The following is a 10,203-nucleotide window of genomic DNA, read 5'->3' on the forward strand; positions in this document are numbered from 1 at the left end:
TATCCTTCTTTTACATCAGTGGGTACAGGATAGTTAAAAATTAACATTTACAGTAACATAGAGATGGTATTCGGGCAACAAGGTAACAATGAGGAATTTCGTGCTATTGGTGACTCTGAGGAGTCCGGAAAAGAAAATTACTGGAACATTTCAAAGGTATATTATCGTAGATGCATGAGAATAACGGACAGGGCTGCTTCCCGTAAAGATCGACCTTTGATAAGGAAGCTATGGATCTGAGACATGACTACCCTCTATGACCTGCCCAGACCAGATAGGAATTTGTGATCAGACCATCCTGCCATCTTCATATCAGTGAGAGCAGGGGCTCCTGACAGCCAAGGACTTGTCAGGGATGAGCTGGTGGGCTCTAGGTTGGCAGCACTACATAGTGGGTAAGCCCACAGGTCTCAACAGCTTGCAAACCTGGGTTCAAATTTCTCCTCCATCAGTCACTAGCTGAGACTAGAGCCCATCGTTTAATCCTAACACTCACTTTTATTGAGCTCCTTCTCTGCGCCAGGCACTTGACACACACTAACTCATTTAATCCTCACAGCCACCCTTGGAGGGAGATTCTGTCATCATCCCCATTTAACAAGAGAGGAAGCTGAGTCACAGAAGGTTATATAACATAAGCCTGAGGTCAGAACTAGAATGGCAAACCCAGGTGGTCACCTGAGCTGCTAACCACTGCACCTATTGTCCCAATGAACTTCCCAAGCACCAGTGACCTCTTCTAGAAAAGAAATATTAATACTACTACTTCTGAGGAGTGTTATTATGAGAATCAGACAAACTAACGTAAATAAAACAAAGCAATGCCTGGCGCTTACTAAGGGCTCCCATAAATGGTTATTATTACACGGTTATTATTATTACCTCCAGGTGAAAAGGCTGCCTTTGAACTTGTTGAGGTTACTATTGTAAAAAATCTGATGTCTTTTTTTGTACCAGGTAGCATTGGTCCAGTTTCCCTCTCAGCCCTGATACGGAAAAAAACCAACCTAGCTAATCCAGGTCTGGTGCGAACTCGGTGGAACCAAGAATTTAGACGTTGACTTGGCCACGCCTGCCGCCTGCCACTTTGGCTCCCTGTCCGCACTTTGCTTTGCGTGTGCAAAGCACCCCCACTAGAGGGTGTGCAGGTGTAAAGAATAGAGGTTAAAGCACCTTAGGACTCTGCGTTAAAGGCTGGAGGGAGGCAGGGTGAGAGGGCCCCCCAGGACAGGAAGCCTCTAACAGTCGCAGGGTTGATTGCTGGGGAGGGGACTGGGGCAAGGCAGCCAGCTCCAGCAGGACTTTTGCTGGAGAAACTGAGTAAAAGTTCAGGAGATCTCTCTGTATTATTTTTATATCTGCATGTAAATCTACAGTTGTCACAGAGTAATAAATGGAAATTTTTAAAAATTCAAGGGAAAGAAGAGAGGAGGATCAGGGAGCAGCCTGAAAGGCACTGAAGAAAACAGAACAGATGACTCGGAAGTCACCGTGCCGCAGGGAGGAGAATTGGCGTGACCATTCCAGATACTTCCATACATCCAGCTTTAGCAGCATCTAAAACTGGCACCGCAAAATGTAGATATCAAGGTGCTTTCTCAACATGAATCATAGCCATCAAATCACAATAGAGATAGCACAGATCAGAGACCAAAAATGAAGGGCACGCTGACCAGGGTACCACCCTGCCCTGTGCTGGTTTCAGAAAGGTCTAGAGCTGTGGCCTCCTAGACGGTAACGAAATGTCACAAGTGGCTGTTGAGAACTTGAAATGAAGTGAGTTCCAATAGAACTAAGTTGTAAGTGTAAAATGCACACCCAATTTTGAAGAATTAGTATAAAAATAATTTTAAATATCTGGTTGATATTTTTGTATTGTTTACATTTTTAAATGATACATTGTAATATTTTTGACATATTGAGTTAAGTAAAATCCATTATGAAGATTAAAACGAAAACAACAAAAGGCCTGGTAGAAACTCTAAAAGTGAAAAAAAAATTCAATACTGACTAAAGAAACTTGCAGTATTTTTTGCCCTCTATTGGATCACTTTCATCAACATACAAATATGCCATCATTTCTTCCATCTTGAAAAATATCTTTCTCTATAAATAAATGATTGAATAAGTAAACAAATGGGAGACGAGGGATAAATCTTTCCTACAAAATTCCAAAGAACATATGTAAATACGCCCTTGCAGAAGGCAGGACTGACCTGCCTGCCCTTTCGAGGGTGGACTGGACTCTGTGACTTATTCCAAAGAGTACAGTATGGAAAACAGTACTTTTATATAATATACTATCATATAGTTATAGTACATGTAATATATATTGTAGTACATATAATACTAATATAATTCCTGTAACAACACAAGAAAAAAATCGTAACTGTATAGGTGAGAAACCAGGCAGACACCATCTAACCAAGATACCAAGATCGACATCACCAGTGGTAAGTCATGTTATCACACAGAGCACTTCACCTCTGTGGTATTCTTCCCCAAAACCCATACGCCCTGTCTAACCATGAGAAAACATCAGGTAGACCCAAAATAAGGGTTATTTTACAAAATACCTGATGAGTCTTCCTCAAAAATGCCAAGATCATGGAAAACAAGGAAAAACTGAGAAATTGTTGTAGAGTGGAAGAGATTAAGGAGACGTGATTCGTAAGTGCAATCCTGGATTGCATCTTGGAACAGAAAACAGACGTTCATGAGAAAATTAGTGAAATCTGATTAGTGTTCATAGTTCGGTTATTAATGTTGTACTCATGTTCATTTCTTGGTTTTTGACAGATGTACCATGGTCACGTCAGATGGTAACATTAGGGGAAGCTGGATGAAGACTCTACAGGAACTCTCACCTAGGACTGGGGGTTGGGGTGAAGATAGGAGGAAGGATTGATATAAAGGGGCATGAGGAAACTTTTTGGGGTGATAGGAATGTCATATGTTTTGTTTGTGGTAGTGGCTACATAGATACGTACATTTGTCAAAACTTATCAGACGGTACATTTAAAGTAAGTAATTTTATCGTATGTAAATTACGCCTCTAGGAAGTAGTTTTGTTTCTTTTTTTAGTTTTAATCAAAATATTTGGCCTGCCCTGTGCCCCAGCTCTCTCTCACACACATCACACTACTTTCTTTTCTTGATGGCATCTACCTCTTTCTGAGATTACCTTGTTTATTTGTTTCCTTTTTTTTTCTTTTGTCTACCTCTCCACACTAGAATGCGAGTCTTGGCCACTTCTGGTAGGGTAACCCAATAACGGGCAACTCTCCCCACCTTGAGAGGGAGATAGAAGTCGGGCAGATGGAAGCTCACGCATTCCTTTATCCCAGGTAAGAAAGGATAATGGAGAATGTGATTTCTGAGAATGACCGTCCTTATCCTGAACGCCAGAATCAGGGAGATGTGTTGACCACTGGAGAATCACAGGCCAAATGCTGGGGCAAGCCTCTTTCAGCACATGTCAGGGAGGAGGCAGGCTGGCTCTCCAGAGGAAACGGAGCTACATGCCCCAGGAAACAGAGCAGAGCCACAGGGGCGAGAGATGCCAGGATTGTTACACAATAGTCTGGCTCCCTCCACAAGAAATGTTCTGGCCTAATATCATCCAAGTCCCTTCAACAGTTATTGGCACATAGCAGGTGCTCTTTAAATATTTGGTCAATGAATGATTGTCTATTAAATTAAATCAATATTCACATCTTAAATAACTCATTTGGCAGGACCTACTACACCCCTTTATAGTTCTCTCCGCCTAAAATACTCAGCCCTCAGATCCTTTTAAGTCTGGCTCCCACGTGCCAATCAAATCTCAGCTCAATGCTCCCCTTCTCACAGAGGCTTGTGCTGAGCCCCAAATATCTCTCTCTCTCTCTCTCTCTCTCTCCCCCTCCCTCCCTCCCTCCCTTTCTTGTTACCTTGCTTTATCAATCCCACCCTGTAAGATTGGCCTACATAACTTCTCCCCACTGAAAAATTCAAAATAGATTGTATGGTTTTATACTAACGTGCATTGAGAATTTCTTCTTGTTTTGCACTGCAACACCCACAAGACCATGCTTAAGAATCTGGGCACGATTCTAAGCATGACTCATGACTCTGGGTGAGCCAGAGACTCTCAAAGTGACATTTAAAGACTCTTTAGAAAAATAGAGAAAAGATTTGCTCTAGTGGGATTCAGATATCACAATAGCCTTGCCAAAGCATTCACTCAAAGAAACACATTTTGATTAATTTTTGTTAATGTTCTTTCTAACATTCTCTGGCTTTAAACATAAGCTTCTGCTTTTCAAATACCTGCATAACTGACATAAATTGTGATCTTTATTTTTAATCTACAAATGTACTCTCCTTAATCGTTTTTGTTGTTATGACGGATGAAAAGCTCCTCCCATGTTGATCTCTACCTGCCAAGCCCACAGTGCTATGGACAGGAAGGTATGACCGAAGGTATGCTGACAATGACAGGAAGGCTGTGCCAGGCAAGGAAGACCCAAGAGTCTTCAAATGCTTTTGAAATTAGAGGAGGTCACAGCAGAATGCTATCAGCCCAGCACCCAAGGAGCAGAGGAACTGGCTCCGGGCCCAGCCGTCAGGGGTTCAGATTAAAGCTGATAGCTGGAGTCTTACAGTTTCCAAAGAGGGCGCCCTTTATAGTCCCCTGGAGCCATACCTGGGCAGGGCAGCATCAGACGCTGGCTGAGGCTTGACTCAGCGACCTATTTGGGCAGGAGGCCCACCTCTGGGACACCTGCTCTGGAAGGCTTGCGTGTCTCTACCTTCATATGAACTTCTGCAGCTGAAAGCAGTGTGGGCAGCTTTGCAAATCTGAGCTTCTTGTCTTCAGGGGACCGAGCAGGCTAAAGGCAATTCCAGGTTCCATTTCCAGGGTCATGACATTTCCAAGCAGGAAAGGGCCAGAGAGATCACCAGCCTGGGCTCTGGACCAAGGCAAGAATCACCATTCAGCCCCAGTTTGAACACTTCCTGTGACTTGGATCTCACGACTCACGTGGAGGCTATTACATTTAAACACAATTTTCAGAAGTCTCTCACTTATGTGGAGTCCAGTGTCATGACGTCTTTCTGTAGGAAAAGGCAGATTGACTTTATCACTCTTGCATGTCAGCCCTTTCGCTATTTGAAGATGTATCATCTTCCCTCCAGGGTTTCTTTATTCTGCACACGCCCAGGTGGGCCCTTCCAGGGTTCCCCAGGGTGGAGGGATGGAATGCCTAGTTCCCTTACCCAGCTGGGCATACTTTATACCATTACTTCTTCCTTAAGGGGCCTGCTCCAAGAGAACAGGACTTAAAGGCAGAAGTGACATATTGTGAGCCCCACCACCACCAAAGAAGTCCTTTCCCTCCACCTGCCTCAAGCTCCCCAGGTATAATCCAGAGGTGACAAGAGGAATATAACCCAGAGACCATGCACGTGCAGCAACCAAAGAATTCTCCAGTAAAAACACCAGGAAACAAAGATCAGGGCTATTTTTTTTTTTTTAAAAAAAGACACAAAAGCAAACTGGACAAGGTGGCTAAGGCTTGACAGGTCCCTGCAGGACCCAGAAGGCAGGCTCAACCAGGATTGTGAGAAACTGAATACAGGGATTACAGAGTTTAGGGCAGGACTCGGGAAACCAACACAGGACAAAGAGACAACCGTGGAACGTGTGGCCACCTGTTAGGAGCTGAATTGTGTCCCCTTGAAAAGATATGTTGCGGTCCTAACCCCCAGTACCTGAGAATGCGGCTTTTTATAGAGATAGAGTCTTTGCAGCGATAATCAAGTTAAAAGTGGACATCAGGGTGTCATAATCCAACATGATTGGTGTCCTTATAGAAGGGGAAAATTTGGACACAGACACACACACAGGAAATGCCTTGTGAAGATGAAGGCAGAGATCAGGGTGATGCTTCTACAAGTCAAGGAACTCCAAAGATGGCCAGTGGGTCACCAGAAGCTAGGGGAGGGCATGGGACAGATTTCCTGTCACATCTGTCAGGAGGAACCAATCCAGTTGACACCTTGATCTCGGCCTTCTAGCCTCCAGAACTGTGACACAATAAATCTCTGTTGTTTAAACCATTCAGTTTCTGGGACTTTGTCATGGCAGCCCTAGCAAACTAATACACCAGCCCTCAACCAAGAGGTACAAGGGAAGGGAACTATGTTTCAGGAGCCCAGTGAGAAGGCACCTGGCTGAAGCTGTGTTCATAGAGGTGTCAAAGGTGGAAGGGCAGTGAAGACCCCGCCCTTTTGCTCCTCCCACCCTCCAGGCCCCTGCACCCCTGAAGCCAATGGAAGCCAGCAGGCAAGGGAGGTTGGAGATGCAAACCTAGGCTGTTTACTCCATCAATGGTAGCATACTAGACACAGTTTTATATTTTGCTTTTTGCACTTCACAATGTGCTTTGTAGGGCATCCTCATTCTTCTTTGAAGGCCACGAAGTGGTATTCCTGAACAAAGCCTTTTATCCAGAAAGTATTCAACTAACAAAAGTTGACACCATTTGCATATGAATAAGGCGCAATGCCTTAACTCCAGAGAATGGATTAAGAATGGTAGAAATACAGACACGTGTGTATGCATGAAGAGGGGGTGGGGATACAGTCTTTTCAGTTCAGCTTAACATTTATGGAGGCCACATCAGAAAAAAGGTCCTGTGCCAGATGCTGGTATAATAATAGCCAACAGCTGTAAAGCTCCAGGCCTGTGGCTGCTAGTGTTCTAAGCACACTGTCTTACTTCACCTTACGACAACCTTGTCACGTAGGTGCCATTATTAATGATTCCCATTTTACAGGTCAGGAATGTCAGGCGTGGGCAGGTCACCTAGCTAATGAGTGCCAGAACTAGGACTGCGCCCACAGAGTGGCCTTGTTAACTGTGCCACGTGCTGCCTCTCCCGCATGCAAAACCTTGATGGAATTTCATGCCAGGCCCTGGGCTTCCTAGTGAGAGAGAGAGAGATAATGATGCCTTAGACATAAGCCCCAACTGCAAGGAGTTAACGACTGCACCAGGGGCACGACTCACCCTAATGCAAGGCAGAGAACTGATCCGTGTTCAGAGAAACATAGGAATGTTCTGGAGGTTAGCAGAGGGATGATGAGGAATGGAGGAACGGAATATCTGGGCTCCCCAGTCACCTTGTGCACTGCAGCCAATTACCAAGTCAAAAGTACTTTGAAGATGACAGTGGCCTTAAGAGGGCTCCCAGTTGCAGGCAGTGGGGCAGAAGGGATTGTGGAGATGACAGTGTAAGAACAGGGTAGGAATTCCTGGGCGGAGAGGGACTTGAGCAAGGAGGCTGAAAGTCCACATCATTCCAAAAATTTCCTTCTCCAGCCCCTGAGGATGCCACCACCTGGGAGCAGAATTGCCAAACTTCAGTCTTCCGTGAATCACTCTCCCCCCAAATTTGGCCATAACTTCATTCTGCTCGTGCTATGATTTACTGACTCTCTTCATTACATTGACTCCCTTCGAAATCATTCAGCCTAAGCAGGAACCTTTGTGAAATTATAACTTCCACGTGCTCGTTGCATTTCTTTCTCGTTATGCATTGAAGTCCACGCAAACTGCTAGAACAACAAAAACAAACTTTTCCCCCCCGCACACCATCTAAAAGCCTCGCCCTTTTGGGGCCCAGGCTCGGGCACCTCTCTGCTTGCTGAGCACAGCGTTCCTAACCCCACTCTGCCTCTTGCGCCACGACCTTAGGCAACGACCTTTCCTTTCTCTGGCCTATACTCTTCAAAACTGGTCCTGAGAAAAAAAGAAATGGGGAGGGGCTGTGATAGGTGAAAGGAGAATTTTTTTAAACGACACCTAAATGTAATTGTGTGGCCCTGGATTAGATCCTGGAAGAGGGAAAAAAATGCCATAAAGGACATTAGTGAGACGATAGGTGAAATTTAAATGCAGTCCGTAGACTAGATTTTATTGTATCACCACTACATTTCGGATTTTGTTGATGGCGTATGGCTGTGTAAGTCAATGTCCTTATTTTCAGGAAATGCGTAGTGAAGTATTTAGTAGTAAAGGGGCAATTTACTTTCAACACATCACAGAGAAAAAACATACATAAACATATGTATATACAGTGTGCGCACATATTTCCACATATATGTAGAAAGAGAGAGAGGAGAGATGAGAGAATGACAAAGCAAATGTGACAAAATGCACTGAGTAAAGGGCAGATGAGCGTATTTTGTACTATTCTTACAACTTTTAAGTTTGAAATTCATTCAAAAATGATAGAAAGATATGAGCCAAAATCGTATTCGTGCTTATTTTGGGGTGGTGAGATTGTTATGGAGGATTTTTTCTTTTCTTTCTATATTTTCTTTTTTTTCTTCCCTCCTACCCTCCCTCCCTTCGTTCCTTTTCTTTTGAAAAAGTAAAACAGGCATATGGTAAAAATAAATCAAATGCTTACATACCTTCCTGAACACACCATTCTGTACCTTCCCTTTCCTCAGTTAACACTATATTTTCATAATCCTTCTTTATCAGGACACGTAGAGCTCCCCCCGCTTTTTAAGGGCTGCCTGGAACTCTATTGCATTGATGTGTCATAATTCATTGAACCAGTCCCTGTGGTCACGAACATGCAGTTCTTTTTCAATCTTTTACAAGCAGAATTGCAGTGAATTACGCCCACGTCTTTGTGCACAATGTGTAAATAAATATATAGGATAATTTCCCATAAGCGGCGTTGCTTTGTAAAAGCACGTACGTCTTTTACATCTGGCGCTACTGCGGGTGTCGGCACGGCACCACCCGTGTTCGAGCACACCTATTTCCTCACAACCTCCCCACGCAGTGCTCTTCACATTCTGGGATCTCTGCCCATCCGATAGATTTAAAAAAATGATAGCTGGTTGTAGCTTCAATTTGCATATCTATGATTGGATGTGTAGATAAGTATCTTATCACTTGTTCTAAAAGTGGTTTGTATTATTTTTTTCTCTCTGTCACCTCTCCCTGCACTTGTGTGAGTGACCTAAATTTCCTGCCACAGACCCAGCCCTCCCAAAGGAGAAACCCCTGCCATTAATCCCAAGCTGAGCCCTCTTTGGCCCCCTGCAGAGGATGAAAGAAGAGACCTGAATCTCCTGGTGCCTCTGGACTACAGTAATGCCCAATGACTCGAGTGTCCTTTCAGGATTTCTAACTGTAAACCAAGGGTGATAATTTTCCACTGGGAACCTGACTTAGCCCAGGTCCAGGGTCGCTGCGGCTTTCCCACCATGGCAGCCCGTCCTGGGACTTTGCAGCCCACCCGCCTGCCCACCCCCGAGGAACAGAACGTCTTAGTCCTTCTGAGTTTCTGTTTTTTCCCCACATCTTAAAAAACGGTGGTGGGAACAGAACACTTCATACAAAGGAGGTCCTGAAATGCCCTTTTGTGCTGCGTCCTTGCCAGGAAGCAGCTCAGGGTTCCCGGAAAGAGAAAGACTTGGACAAAAGCTGGCAGCCTACGTTTTTTCTATTCTCTCAAGACCGTGGAGGTCAGGCCCGCTTTCATTAGCCACTGGCATCCGTGCCTCATTAGCACGTAAACACTGCATGCCGATTGGTATGCAGAGCCCAGCTTCTGCTCCTGCTCAGAACTCCCTCGACCCAGCTCTGTGCACATGTTGACTTTAGAGGTGCCATTTTTTCCCTGCAGCACCTAAAAAGAGAGCTCCACAGATAGGGACTTCTCCCTGGGGACGTGACAGGCAGGTCATTTCCAGGGTGTTCGTCATTATCTTGACCACACCTACATTGAGGACAGAGTCAGGGTTTGCAACCAAGTAGACCGGGGTTCAGATCCTCTCTCTGCCCCTTCCTGGCTGTCTCACCTTGGCAGGTGACCTCTCCGAATTAGTGTCCTCATCTCAAATATGGGTTTACAATAGTACCTACTCTGCAGATGATGTATGATGTGCTGGTGTCTTGGGATGCAGAAAAGGGGCAAAAAGGAGATTTGGAGATCACAGAAAAGGAGAACTGGGAGGGTTTTGTTGGCCAGGCTTTTCCTTAAGGAGCTGAGACTGTTACTGAAACATCTCCCAAAATTCTGGTTCCTGTGTGCCATGCACAGATAAAGCCAAACCTGAAACACCGGTGTTTAGAGATAGAGAAAGTTTTATTCAATATGGTCAAAGCAAGAGGACAGGACAGCAAGATCT

The 10,203-nt window shown here is 44.7% G+C and overlaps 1 long non-coding RNA gene across 2 annotated transcripts in view; it reads left to right on the forward strand.

Moving 5' to 3' along the window:
- LOC117034655 (uncharacterized) overlaps window positions 1-9,563 on the forward strand; it is an 11,401-nt gene extending 1,838 nt beyond the window's left edge. Inside the window, exons 2-4 of one of the 2 annotated variants that reach the window (XR_004425127.1) lie at window positions 1,417-1,578; window positions 2,800-3,347; window positions 9,048-9,563. This is a non-coding gene — a long non-coding RNA (uncharacterized LOC117034655). Of the gene's footprint in view, window positions 1-1,416; window positions 1,579-2,799; window positions 3,374-9,047 lie in introns of those variants that run through there. The other variant, XR_004425126.1, reaches the window with a different exon arrangement.
- Window positions 9,564-10,203: the final 640 nt, after the last annotated feature.

Source organism: Rhinolophus ferrumequinum, chromosome 15 (genome assembly GCF_004115265.2).
Source record: "Rhinolophus ferrumequinum isolate MPI-CBG mRhiFer1 chromosome 15, mRhiFer1_v1.p, whole genome shotgun sequence".
NCBI lineage: Eukaryota > Metazoa > Chordata > Mammalia > Chiroptera > Rhinolophidae > Rhinolophus > Rhinolophus ferrumequinum.